Source organism: Alosa alosa, chromosome 5 (genome assembly GCF_017589495.1).
Source record: "Alosa alosa isolate M-15738 ecotype Scorff River chromosome 5, AALO_Geno_1.1, whole genome shotgun sequence".
NCBI classification, from domain to species: domain Eukaryota; kingdom Metazoa; phylum Chordata; class Actinopteri; order Clupeiformes; family Clupeidae; genus Alosa; species Alosa alosa.
The window spans coordinates 7,255,234-7,269,551 of record NC_063193.1 but is presented as its reverse complement, the minus strand read 5'-3'; positions in this window follow the sequence as shown (position 1 = coordinate 7,269,551).

Genomic DNA, 14,318 nt, shown 5'->3' with positions numbered 1-14,318 from the left:
TTTGAGGCAAAAGAGGGATTCCTTCATGCCTACCCTGGCTTTTCATTGCAACATTGGTGGAATTTAAGCCAAGTGTGGTTATAGGTCGACCAAGGTCCAGAGGGAAAGGACTTGGAACAAAGCAATGCCAAGGTGACCCAACGCATCTAGAAACAACATGATTTATGTGGCCTTCACTTTAAATGGACAGCCGTCTCTGAGCTCCACCAACCTCTCTCCAGATGCACAGACTTGGTAAGACCGGAGGAAGTGCATTTCCATCATGTGCATGCCAACACCTGAGACCAAACAACTACATCTCGGTGCGGCATTGGTACTACTACCAACTGATGATGCGTGTCTCCCAGCTGAGCTTTGACGACGGAGGCCATTTTATTGAGCTCTTATTCAGCGGTTTACACATTCAATTCATGCCTCCGGAGCCCCTGGACCTCCCTGGCTCTTTTATCTAGCCAGTGCTGATGGATTCTAAAGTGCTGAAAACACCAGAAAACCATGCACTTTTATCCAATATTCAATGCCTTCATGTTTACGGATAGCATCCCTGTGTATGTGTGTGTTCATGTGAGTCTGTTGCAAGATCAGGGATGTGGGATTTGATACAGATGAGGTTTGAGTGCGGTGGTCAATCGCAGGCCCATTCCCGGGAATGCCATGCGTAAATGATCTTGGAGGCTACAACGGCTGTTGTTCTCAGCATGTGCGGTAATTGAAGTGCCACAGTGACAGAGGATTTACTGTTGTGCCGATAACGGACATTTGTAGATAGATCAGAGGCAGCGAGGCTTGGGCAGATTGGGTTGGTCAGCTGACAGGACTGTATGTTATCTGATGACCAGCGGCGAAATCCTTTAAGATGACCAGGCAGTGACTGCAGTGTGGAGTACAGTCTGCAGTAACATGCGGAAGGAAATAGAAAAAGTCAACGGACGTTACAATGGGTCTTACTAACTTATTAGTTTGGCTGATGGTTTTATCCAAAGCCATTTACATTATGTCAGTTATTATAAGGGCCAGTCTCTCCAAAACAATTTGGGGTTAGGTGCCTTGCTCAAGGGCACACCAGTGTCAGCTGGGAGTTAAACTCACAGCTTTTCTGTCTACTGCATGGTAACCCAGCTCCTTATGCTCCCAATACCTGCTGGGTCTGGACCAGATGTGGTCTGGCCACTCCAGATGAGAGCTGGAACTGTTCCAGGGTCAGATATCTGCTGGGATGAGAATATGCTGACCTGGAATGGAAAGAGAAGGCTAAGATTAGAATAATGGCTCAATTGGAATAGAAATTGTCATATAAACATCTCAATCGGCATAAAAACGCCTGATCCGATTAGAATTTCAATCGGAATGAAAGGGGTGGTGTATTCCGTTCCTATTCCGATTGAACAGCCATGTAGCCAGAATATCTATCGGATTGCATGCTGTATCTTCTCAAGGGAAAGTAGGCAGCAACAGCTATTCCGATAAAAGATTCTAAAGCGCTTGAGAGCACCTGATACCCATGTATCCCATGTAAACAGACGGCAATCAGAATAGGCCTAGTTTAATCGGAATGACAACAGGACTGTCCATGTAAACCCACCTAATGTGGACAGAGAGTAAGAAATTGTTTGTATTAGTCAGGACCACTCTTATCAAACAGGCTGTGGCAGTTCTGGCTCACTTACTAAATTATCAACAAGGTAGGAGTTTAGAGGATAAAAGGTTGGAGACCATTGACTGAGATCAATGAAAACTAGATAGTAGGAAATGTAACAGTACATTCAGCAAAGCTATTTTAGAGAATGTTTCATCACATTTGGCAAACTGTCTTGTCAGATTGCTGCAGCAGTCAAGTCATTGAAAGTTTTGTGACTAAACTCCGATCCTGTCCAGTCTCATGACTGCCCCTGGTCCTGTGAGTGGAGACAAAATACAGATACACAAACAAACTAATGTAAACATAAACAAAAACAAAACAAAGTTTTCATCAATCAAGACATGCATGTCATGCAGGTGCTAAACCAGTCAAAACAATAGTCTGGCTGTTAATCAAATGTCCAAGTTGGGCAGAGAGTCATGGTAGAGCAGTAATGGCAGGAGGTGGATTTGTTTGGCTGTTGAGTTTCACAGCAACTCTAACTGCCTTTTTAAAACTTAAATCAGCCCAACCAAATAAGGTAGCAGTTTCCCAGCTGTCTTATTCCTGTCATTGCTGCCTTTCCAGTAAATTCCTGACACGACAGACACGACTGTATACAATGCAGTTCAATACAATGTTGTGAAGATTGGCCTAGAACAGGGTACATATGGAACAGATATAAAATTGGCTAATGGGAACATCTGAGCATCCAAGTTGGAAGCTGACTACTGCTATCTTGAGCAATATTGCACTTTGTATATGAAACACTTGTAGCTGCCATATGCAGTCCTCTCTAAACTGAAGTTTGCAGATACAAATTTCTAGCATTAGTAGAAGCTACTGTAATAGGCAACAGATGCATGGATATGGTATATTAACTTGAGGGGTGCACATATCGAGAAAAATGGATTCAAAAGATGACCGAGAAATTAGTTACAAAACTGAATACCATACTCTTATTTTAAACACATTTCTCCTGCTGTGTCATTCTATGCTTTGTGTGTAATTTACGAGCAACAAAGCAGTGACACGGCTTTCAATGAATAGGCACAGTGGATTTCATATAGGTAGAACTTTACAGTAAAAAATGTTTCACTGAGTTTCACATCTCTCCATAGCACATTATGGTGAAAAGTCATGAGATCGTGTCAGATAGTACACTGCACACCTACACTACCCTGTGTATTTCTAATCCCTCTCCTCCTCTGTGGTTTTACCAGCGATTAATGATCATGGTTCGCCATTTGTTGTGATCAGTGCATCCTAATCAATACTAATTGAAACACAGCAACAGGGGGGCCAGCAAGCACATGCTGAGCTGTTCTGGGTCGGCATGGCGGCAGTGGAGTGTGCCTCGGAAATCAGAGGGCCTGCTGGCGTCTGGTGCTGCTGACACTACATTATGCCTGAAGATGGAGAAGGCTTCATTGCAGGCCAGACAAATGGAAGAGTCTATCTAGGGGGGTCTCAAAGGCACCCTTTCTCTGAGAGGGACTTTGTTAGTGCTGTGAGATTCTAAAAGGCAATTTTGCCTCTCTTTCTCTCTCTCTCTCTCTCTCTCTCTCTCTCTCTCTCTCTCTCTCTGCTGCTTTGTGAAACCTGGGACAATAATGACCATTGGTCTGGCAACCAAGATTGTAGAACGCATGAAACATCAATCAGCAAGATTATGCAGAGAAATAAATTCATGATATAAATTGTTGCCAGCAAATGAGTGAGTTGCTTAGTTGATGCTATGCTAAAAATGTGACATGCTAGTTGATTTCCTTTTTTTAAAACTAGACACCCCGTCATCTACAGTATATTAGCCGTTCTCAGGACTAGGAAAGGGTAATAATTCATCAGCATTCATACAAGGTGCTCTGGAGAAGTGCAGATGACTCCATCTTGGCAGAATAAACACATAGACTGACTCAGCCACCCTCTTCTTGAACTCAAGTTTTTTTATTTATTTGTTTGTTTGTTTATTTCACTATTATACTTTACATGCTCATGGTAATGTATGTTGTCCCCCATCTCTCTGTTCTCAAGATTAAATTTCAGATGCATCGTACATTTTGTGCATCACATTTGATTTAAAGGACAGAGTTTATCTGACAATCCACAAATGTGCTGGTGGAAGGCTCCCAAAGGGTGCCAAGATTTCCAAGAACAGAGCAGGACGCCAGTAGTACAAACAAATAAAAACAATTGAGTTCAAGAAGAGGGTGGCTGAGTCAGCTCATACTGCTCTCTGATATGTCAGTGGTCACATCGTACCGGCGGCTCCCTAGTGGTTAAATCGTACCAGCGGCAGCCTAGTGGTCAAATTGTACCAGCGGCAGCCATCATTTACACCATGCAGCTCAATATGTCCAACATGAGCTCCACTGAGCAGGCCTCTCTGGCACTGATGGCCCAGACATCCCACTGCCTCATCTGATTCATATTCTCTGGACCTGGTATTGTACTATCTAGTTGAAATGGCTATTTTCAGTTCAGTCATACATTGAGTACATGTGATAATTTATGCATTTGTACATTACATGTTCCTCATGTAAAGAGAATGGAAGATTTTACAAGTACTCTATGTGTGCAAATTAAAAGTGTGAATATTTGTGAATGTGACCAGTAGAGTTATGGCATGCCAGGTGGTCTACAATTAGATGTTGTTTTACATTCCTAAATATGACTATACCATACTTTATCTATAGATGATATCCTGTTATCCGGGATATCCAGACATCCAATATTTGATTGACAGGATGTAGATGGATATGACAGAATGCACACATGTGTGGGTGGATTAAAAAGAACTGTGGTTGATTATGTGTACAGGCGTGCAGCGCTACGTCTCTACCACAGCACTCGGATGGGCTCTAGGCACCATTCTGTCATCATGTGAAGTGGGATTGGGATTCTCACAGATGAGTCATGGTGTCGCCAGGGCAGTGACCTTCATCAACCCCTTCCCGAATGCTTTCTCTCACTTGGCTTTGTGTTAGTCAACAGCCAAACCACTGAATCCTGCTCTCACTCCAAACACGAGGCAACCGGATCCTCAAATCTATAAATATTGTTTCCTTTATTGTTTATTGTTTTAATATTGGGTACACGAAACTTGGTGGACATGTAACCCCACATGGATAGCATGGAACCATCGTTTTTCGTTTTGATCTGTAGCCCCCCCCCGCTGAATTGGACCCCGAAAGGAGGGTAGGGCAGACACAGTTTTCTGTGAATATCTCGAAAACCGTAGGGTTTAGGAGGACCATTTTTTTTTTTGTATGTTGATCTCAAGGGGCCATGTCAACCCATTCCATAACCACTCATTTCATGTATAGCGCCACCTAGTTAAACACAAAAAAGTAAAAATGAGGTGGTGTAATTGAAGGTATCTGTGACCTAACATAGTCAAAACTGCACGAAATTGGAAGTGTAGGATCATTATGACACCCTCTGTATGCACGCCAAGTTTTGTGGAATTCCGTTCATGGGGGCCACACAATAAATTAATTTATGTTACTATACACCAACTGGCCTGTAGGTGGCCGGAGACAGTTTTCTGTGAATATCTCGAGAACCGTAGGGCCTAGGAGGTCCACCTTTTTTTTGTATGTTGGTCTTAAGGGGGCATGTCAACCCATCCCATTACCACTTATTTCATGTATAGCGCCACCTAGTTAAAAAATTAAAAAAGCAAAAATTAGGTGTTTTCATCTCAATATCTCTGGCTGACAAGGTCAAAACTGCACGAAATTAAAAGTGTAGGATCATTATGACACCCTCTGAATGCATGCCAAGTTTTGTGTACTTTCGTTCATGGGGGCCTTACAATAAAATCATTTATGTGTACATTTAGTGACGATACACCAACAAGGATTCCCGGACACTGAAAGACCGGGTACACAAAACTTGGTGGGCATGTACCCCCACATGGATAGCATGGAACCTTCATTTTTTTCGTTTTCATCTGCAGCCCCCGCTGGACTGGACCCCGAAGGAGGGTAGGGCAGACACAGTTCTCTGTGAATCTTTTATGGTATGTTGGTCTCAAGGGCCCACATCAACCTGGCTCATAATCACTCATTTGTGATCCCCCCCCCGGTAAAAATGAAAATGCAATATTATTCTGCTTTAATCGCCCTATCTTCAGTTAAGATGTTCAGAACTGCACCAAATTTTATGTGTATGATTGACCTGGCATTCTCTGGGGGTCTGGGGGTATGCCAAGTTTTTGTAGAATTTCATCCATGGGGGGGGGCTAAAAAAATTAGGTTATGTGTACATTTAGTGACTGTACACTCATTGGCCTGTAAATGGCGGTGCACACATATAAACATGCACACACACAGGCACCCACATACTATCGGTATTAGAACGGCCGATACATAATTACAAATTCAATAGGATCAAAAGAAAGCCAAAATATTCATCATCATCATCATGGCTGCATTTTCAGTATTGGCGAAAAGTAGTCCTTTGTCCACTAGATGGCGCATCGTTGCAGTGAGACGTAATTTTTTAGAAGTTAAAAGTGGGTTGAAAAAATAATGGACACTTCCTACAAGGACTGTAATTTACCGCAGCGAACATCTAATAAGGACAGGACGATGTTCACATGAAATGTAAGTGAGGATGAAGTGAGGATGTTTATCGGACATGCTTGGTTTTTACTGCAGGTACGTTAATCTTGTAATATCAATAAGGACCTAGGTTACGTTACCGCGTTGGTTGGTTGAGTGATGGAGGCCCATTTGATTGATTGCATTTGTAGAAAACTATAAATGCGGTTATACCAAGCAAATTGATAGCAGCACTGTTTGTATCTTTCGACTGTCATTTATTGCACGCTACAAAATCATTCTGTGCAATGGAAGATTTACCAACGCTACAACCGGTCTGATACAGTTTTGCCTATACATGCGTGAGACTGAGACGCCTGTTTATTTTGTTTTAAGTGCGTGCAGGGTGTGAGAGGGGAATCGATGTGCTTTGATTCCAGCTTGGTAGTTGTAGTCTGTGAAATTAAAAAAGCACGCGTGTGTGAAGTATCCAAACAATGACACCTTCATTTCATTAGGGCTGCTTTAGCAACACACCTTAAGCTACTGTGTAGTGGGTCCCATTTAGAAGTGGCTACTTCATTCGCTTTCCTTGACTCATGGAACTGCGTGAATGTTATTACAACTTTTCGCCAATGCGATATGGCAGTTTAAGTCCGCTTGATACTGTAAGTCGTAAGCCATTGGTTTCCAAAGGAGATTTTATTTGTGTCGCCAGCATAGCCTATTGACAATTTATGTTGTAAATAGGCCTACCTTATAATCCTACCTGTAGCTTAGGGAAGCTAACAGCTTTCTATTAGGATCTAGTTTGTTAGTTACAGTTTTGTCATAACTCTGCATTTTTGCATTTAGAATAGCCAGAGCGTGTATATCTCAATCAGAAAATTAAACAATATCGGATGCCTATCGACTAGGCTGGGTGAACCCAGCCTGATCTGCCCGCTATTTATTTTTTGATTTCTTAAAAGATTGAGCTTGGTCTGATGAAAGCCAGACTAGCCATGGACCTCAGTTACACAATGCAAGGGAACATGAATCAGCCTATATTTGCAACGGAACAATAACGGACAAAAGCTCTTCAACTTTGGCCCGCTAAAATGTGTATGAACAGTCTAGCGACGCATTTCATCAAGGCCCATTTGGACATGTCAGTTATTTGCACCACTGGTTAGATGTAAAACAGCATTTCGTTTCAGACTACTGTTACTTAATTTGTGCATTAACAATAACGTTTCAGACTACTGTTACTTAATTTGTGCATTGACAATAAAGTATTACATGAACTAAAGATGACTAAAATCTTATGTAGAAGAAGAAACATTCACAAAAAATCCATCCATCCAAAAATGACCTTTGTTTTTGATAGCTGTTGAAAACGGCATGGAACTGACAGAGATGTTTTTGTTTATAAATACATAAAAAAATAAATAAATAACATTATGCTGATACCTTTTGCTTTTCCCAAATACAATGTAGCCTACAGGTGTAAGTGACCTTTCATCAATCCAGTTGCAATGGATGAACTGTGATGACCTGCCCTACTTGTGATTGTTTAGAGATTTTAAAGGTTTTATAACAATGCTACATCTTCTTTGGCTATTCTACAATCTATTCACCTTTTCAGCACAAGTAGGCTACTTTCTGTGCAGCCGCACACACACACTCAGGCATGCCAAACAAGCATACACAAAAGTTTCAAGAGTGGGGGATGGAGTAAAAGATGGAGACAAATTGAAGTGTGATTTATTTTCGCGGAATGGATGTACAGGACTGAGCGGCGGTCATATTTTGTACCGCTATGCGGTACATCTAGTTTAGTAAAGATTTATGGGCTGCGTGATGTTGTGAAAAATAAATATAAAAGACTAAGTGCTGTGTATGCAAACTTTTTTGTGATTAACATTTTTGTTAAACTTCAGTCAAAGTTTTTGATGTCAAAATTCATGCAGACAAAATGTATAATATAATTTCTTTAATCAGTCATTTGAGATTAGACTACATGTGCTCACTGATTATGGCACTGACTATGTTTCTTGTATATTTCAACCATAAACATACATTCAAGGTGTTTTGGTCTTGTCACTAGAAATCTTGTGTGACTCCAAATTTGGTCCATGTATCAAATTTGGTCATGAAAAAATAATGATAAAGGATGCAAGAGATCATTTTTGCTATAACTAAAACGGTAAATGATTTGATCATTCTTATCAGCTGTCTTGAAAATTGGTTTCTTTCATCTCAATAGATCAGAAGTAAACCATGTAAAAGAGATTAATGACAACTCATGTATTATGGATTGGTTGTCGCTTCATGAATTAGATGCAGATTTGCAAGCTTACTTTAAAAAAAAAAAAGAGGCAATAATGAACAAACAATCAAAAGGTGGAGCAGCCCAGAAAGGGACGGCAGTGATGACAAAGCAAATTCAAATGAACGAGAAAGGAAGAGTTAGGTGAGCTCTGACATTGCAGGCTGGAAAGAAAATAGGCTGATGGTGTAAGGGGGTGGAGTGAGATAGAGATCGGAAGATAGAGAGAGAGAGAGAGAGAGAGAGAGAGGAAAGGAAAGAGGGAGGGGAAAGAGCAATATGGAAATGATGAATGTTTGACTGTTGGGTGGTGACGGCAAACAAAGCCATGATAAAGGGACACCACTTTCTACTCACGTGCAGCACTTGGAGTGAATGTAAATAGAGTAAACAGAGAGAGAAATCAATCGCTGTTTAGTGGACTTTGTGTATATTTGTACGTTTAAAAAAAAAAAGATAAATGTGGTGCAAGTGGCTGCGGTGTCCATATCACATTTGGGTCCAAGTGCCCATGGGGACCCGCAGTCAGATCTGACCTGTGTTCATTTCCCGACACCTCATCTTTCTTCATCTCTCTTCCTGTCACTTTTCACTGTCCTACCTGAATAAAGGCAAAAGGCCCAAAATATATACTTATATATAAACATAAACTGTGTGTGTGTGTGTGTGTGTGTGTGTAAAAATGCATTTCAGTGTGTGTGGGTCCGTATGCTTTTTGTATGTTTGTGTGATATAGACAATCTGTGTGTTTGTGCATACTTCTAAGCCTCTAAGCCTCTCTTAGTGCTTACTGTTTAGGCTTTTCTACAAGATAATTTGTGTGTGTATGTGTGTGTGTGTGTCAGCATATGTGTGTGTGTAGGCGCGTCATTTTGTCTCTGAGTGTGTGGGCGGGGTGTTTGTTATGGGATAGTGGATGATAAGTCGCTGGTGCAAAATCCAGTGCCTCAGCACCAGTCACATATATCAACAATGTGCTTTAGCCTCTCTGGGGTGGCTGAGACAGAAGGCTCTCCTACTCCCACCAGAAGACCAGAAGGAAGGAGGAGAGATGCAATTATCCCATATGAGCTCAGCTCACAGATACTGATGCTGCCAGTTCACACACTCCACGCCACAGTACATCATAAACATCTTAGCCACGTTAGAATATGAAAAATGACTATGGTGGGGAGCAGAGCACCAGAAATAATGCATCCAGTGTGCTTTGAGTTGAGGTTGTAGGAAGTTTTGAGGCTACCCATTTTTGTGTCCTTGAGTGTGTGTGTGTGTAAAAGTCACTGTACTGTACACGTGACTCTCACAAGTACCACAGCAGGGCAATCTATAACAGTGAAGGAGCAGGCTCCGTATTAGTAGATGAAGAAAGCCCGGACCAAATTGACTTGGCTGACATCCACACTTCTACCCCTCCCTCCCATTTCCACTGTGTGGTCCCATTAGCCATATAAAGTTGGCGCAGGCCCGTATTAAGGCATCTCTTGTCATAAGCACAGGATGGGGCCAAAAGGCTAAGTGCCTGGCAGAGTTGTAATGTCTCACACCGACGAGCTCTTCAGCCTCGACCGCTAATTACCACCATGCTCCGCCACGTCCATTCCCCCGGCGATGCCAGCTCAATCAATTACAAGGGGTGAGGAAGGGCTCCCGAGACTGTCAGGGCACTGGTGGTCCATCCCCCCCACCCGCCCACCACGGGTTGTCTCCCAGTGACAGTGACAAATCCACACACGCTCAGAGGCCTCAGAGTGTTGTCCAGGGACAGCTTCATTTGCATCTGGATCAGCCTTTATTAATTAAGCGGCCTCGTTTGTCCAAAGACTACCCTTGTCTATTTAATTTACACCGTTTACACACACACACACACACACACACACACACACACATTGGATTAGCAATAAATATGTACACCTGTAATTTAAACAGTGGAGGCAACAAATGCAGCGGCTAGATATTAATTATGACCGCCGCTAGCGAAGCGGTCATATAGTGATTGTCAATTTTTTTTTTTTTCCCCGTCATCTACTTCCTGAATTTTTGCTCAACGATACCCGGGACACCAAAACACCGGGGCACGTGAAATTTGGTGGGTATGTAGCCCCACTAGACTTTTAAGGAAAAATTTTGTTTGGTCCCCGGGGGCCACTCCCTCCCTGCGCTGGGCCCCCCGAAACCCCAAAAATGCAGTTTTTCCTAAATAACTACCTGAACCGTGGCACCGAGGATGAAGAAATTTTTATGGTATATTGGTCTCAAGGGCCCACATCAACCTAGCCCATAATCACTCATATGTGATTTGCACCCCCCCCCCCGGTAAAAAATGAAAATGCAATATCATTCTGCTTTAATCGCCCCTCTCTTCAATTAAGATGTTCAGAACTGCACCAAATTTTATGTGTATGATTAACCTGACATTCTCTGGGGGTATGCCAAGTTTTGTAGAATTTCATCCATGGGGGGGTCTAAAACAATTAAGTTATGTGTACATTTAGTGCCTGTACACTCATTGTAGATGGTGGTGCACACATATACACACGCACACACACACACACAGGCACGCACATACCATCAGTATCGGCAATTAGAATGGCCTATACATAATTTCAAATTCAGTAGGATTAAAGGAAAACCAAATATTCATCATAACTAGATGTACCGCATAGCGATACGAAATATGACCGCCGCTCAGTCCTGTACATCCATTCCGCGAAAATAAATCACATTATTCAATTTGTCTCCATCTTCTACTCCATCCCCCACTCTTGAAACTTTTGTGTATGCTTGTTTGGCATGTGTGTTTTGGGCGCACACAAAAGTAGCCTACTGGCGCTGCAAAGGTGAATAGATTTGTAGCACTTGCCAAAAAATTTGTAGCATTGTTATAAAACCTTTAAAATCTCTAAACAATCACAAGTAGGGCAGTTCATCACAGTCCATCCATTGCAACTGGACTGATGAAAGGTACACCTGTAGGCTACATTGTATTTGGGAAAAGCAGAAGGTAGCAGCATAATGTATTTAAGGTATTAATGTATTAGGGATTGTTTTTGTTATTTAACAAAACAATCCCTGTCAGATCCATGCAGTTTTCAACAGCTATCAAGAAGAGAGGTCATGTCATGGATTTTTGTGAATGTTTATTCTTCTACATATGCAAGAGTTTAGTCATCTAGTTCATATGTTATTCAACTTAATTGTCAATGCACAAATTAAATACCAGTAGTCTAAAACAAAATGCAGTTTTACCCAGTGGTGCAAATAACTGACATGTCCAAAAGGGCCTTCATGAAATGCGTCTCTAGATACACATTTTAACGGCCAAGTTGAAGAGCTGCTGTCCGTTATTGTTTGTGCAAATATAGGCTGATTCATGTTCCCTTGCATTTTGCAACTATTAGATCCATGGTTAGTCTGGCTTTCGCCAGACCAAGCTCAATCTTTTAAGAAATCGAAAAAGAAACTGCCGGCAGATCAGGCTGGGTTCACCCAGCCTAGTCCATGGTAGGCGCCCGATAGAAATAACCTATATTGTCCCGGTTTAATTTTGCGATTGAGATATCCACGCACTGGCGCCCCCTCTGCAACGTTTGCCCCCCGGTTTTAGAGCTATTCTAAATGCAAAAATGCATAGAGGGAGTTATGACAAAACCGTGACCGTTAAACTATAAGCTATATAATGTAGACCCTATGCTAGGCCTATTACACAACATATATTGTCACTAGGCTATGCTGGCGACCCAAATAAAATCTCCTTTGGGAACCAACAGTATCAAGCGGACTTAAGCTGCCACCTCTTGGCGAAAAGTTAATAATTTTGCATATCAGTAGTAATACATTTCACGCAGCTGCGTGAATCACGGAAAGCGCGAATGAAGTGGACACTTCTAAATGGGACCCACTGCACAGTAGCTGAAGGTCTGTGGCTAAAGCAGCCATAATAAAGAAAGTGTTATCATTGTTTGGATACTTCACACACATGTGCTTTTTAATTGCATAGACTACAACTACCAAGCTGGAATCAAAGCACATCGACTCCCCTCTCACACCCTAAACACGCACTTCGAACAAACAAAAAGCATCTCAGGCTAGCCATAGGCAAAACTATCAGACCGGTGTAACGTTGGTACTAAATCATCCATCGCAAACAATGATTTTTGTAGCTCGCTTTTGCGCTCTAAAACATTTGTTTTAAATGGAGATGTAGATCATCACGGGTGCATTAATAAATCTACATTGCAAATTATTCACTTTGACGAATTTATGTTTCAGTCCTAGTTACTTAACTTTGAGCCATGCTCTTCCTTACTTGAATCACCTTTGAAAATAGAGGATTGAAGTAGCCTAGTGGGTGTTTGGGAATGAACATTGACTCAGATGCTTTTTGAGACTTTGAGCAGAAATGTCCCAGCCCGGAGTTTAGGATGCATCATAGACAGGTTATCTTTCAGGTAGCCTATATATTTTCCATTAGAAAACCATCACGTTAGCTAACGTGTTGTGGCTAACTCACTTAGCTCCTGCTAGTAGCCTAGGTTATGGTCATAAGAGAATGGGATGACAGTCGTAAGATAGAATTAGTGCTGTTATCAATTTGCTTGGTAGCCTAGAACCGCATTTATGGTTTTCTACAAATACATAATCAAATTGGCCTCCATCACTCAACCAATGCTAACGGTACATTATTTTACTTACCTCCTACGCTATAACTTACAAGATTAACGTAGCCTACCTGCAGTAAAAACCAAGCATGTCCGATAAACATTCTCAGATTTATTTCGGCTTCAAGAAGAAATGGGAATTACATTTCATGTGGAAATCATCCTACCCTTATTAGACGTTCTCTGCTGTAAACTACAGTGTTGTCCTTGTCTTTCCAACCCACATTAGATTAACTTCCAACAAAATTACGACTCACTGCAACGATGCGTCATCTGGTGGACAAACGACTACCTAACGCCAATACTGGAAATGCAGCCAATTGATGATGAATATTTGGTTTTCCTTTAATCCTGCTGAATTTGTAATTATGTATCGGCTGTTCTAATTGCCGATACCGATAATATGTGTGTGCCTGTGTGTGTGTGTGCGTATATATGTGTGCACCACCATCTACAGGCGAATGAGTGTACAGTCACTAAATGTACACATAACTTATTTTTTTTAGAGCCCCCCATGAATGAAATTCTACAAAACTTTGCATACCCCCAGAGAATGTCAGGTTAATCATACACATAAAATTTGGTGCAGTTCTGAACATCTTAACTGAAGAGAGGGGCGGGGAAAAATATATTATATTTTTACATAATATTTCAGATCACACAATGAGCTGTCATAATATTGGGCACAGATGCAAACTATATCTTATGCTATCTGGCTTTATCTTGGCTTCAAACGAATTTGGATACATTTAGATTGCTACCTTTTTTATTAATTGGCCATTCCTTTAGTAAATAATGAATTGTATAGCCAATCTAATGTAGCATCATCATCATTAGCCTTTATATCAGGCCTAGCAAGGACGTAGTCATGATGTCAACATTGGGGGGGGACTTGACAAACATAGGCACAGATGCAAAAAGTGTCTTATGGTGTAAGAATAAATGAATGACAAAATAAATGAATGACACATGTATGAACAAATTCATCATTTGAACTAAAAGGGCACTAGTTTCACTTTCGCTATCATTGCAAGAAATAGGCTACAATGGAAAATGCTTCAAAGATCCTCTGATCGGCTCCAAAAATGAATGTGGTTTCCTTAGCCTGTACACCTTTCCAACAAGTTTTATGATAATTGTACCGGTAGCTTTTGCGATATTGTTGACACGCATGATGCAGTAAA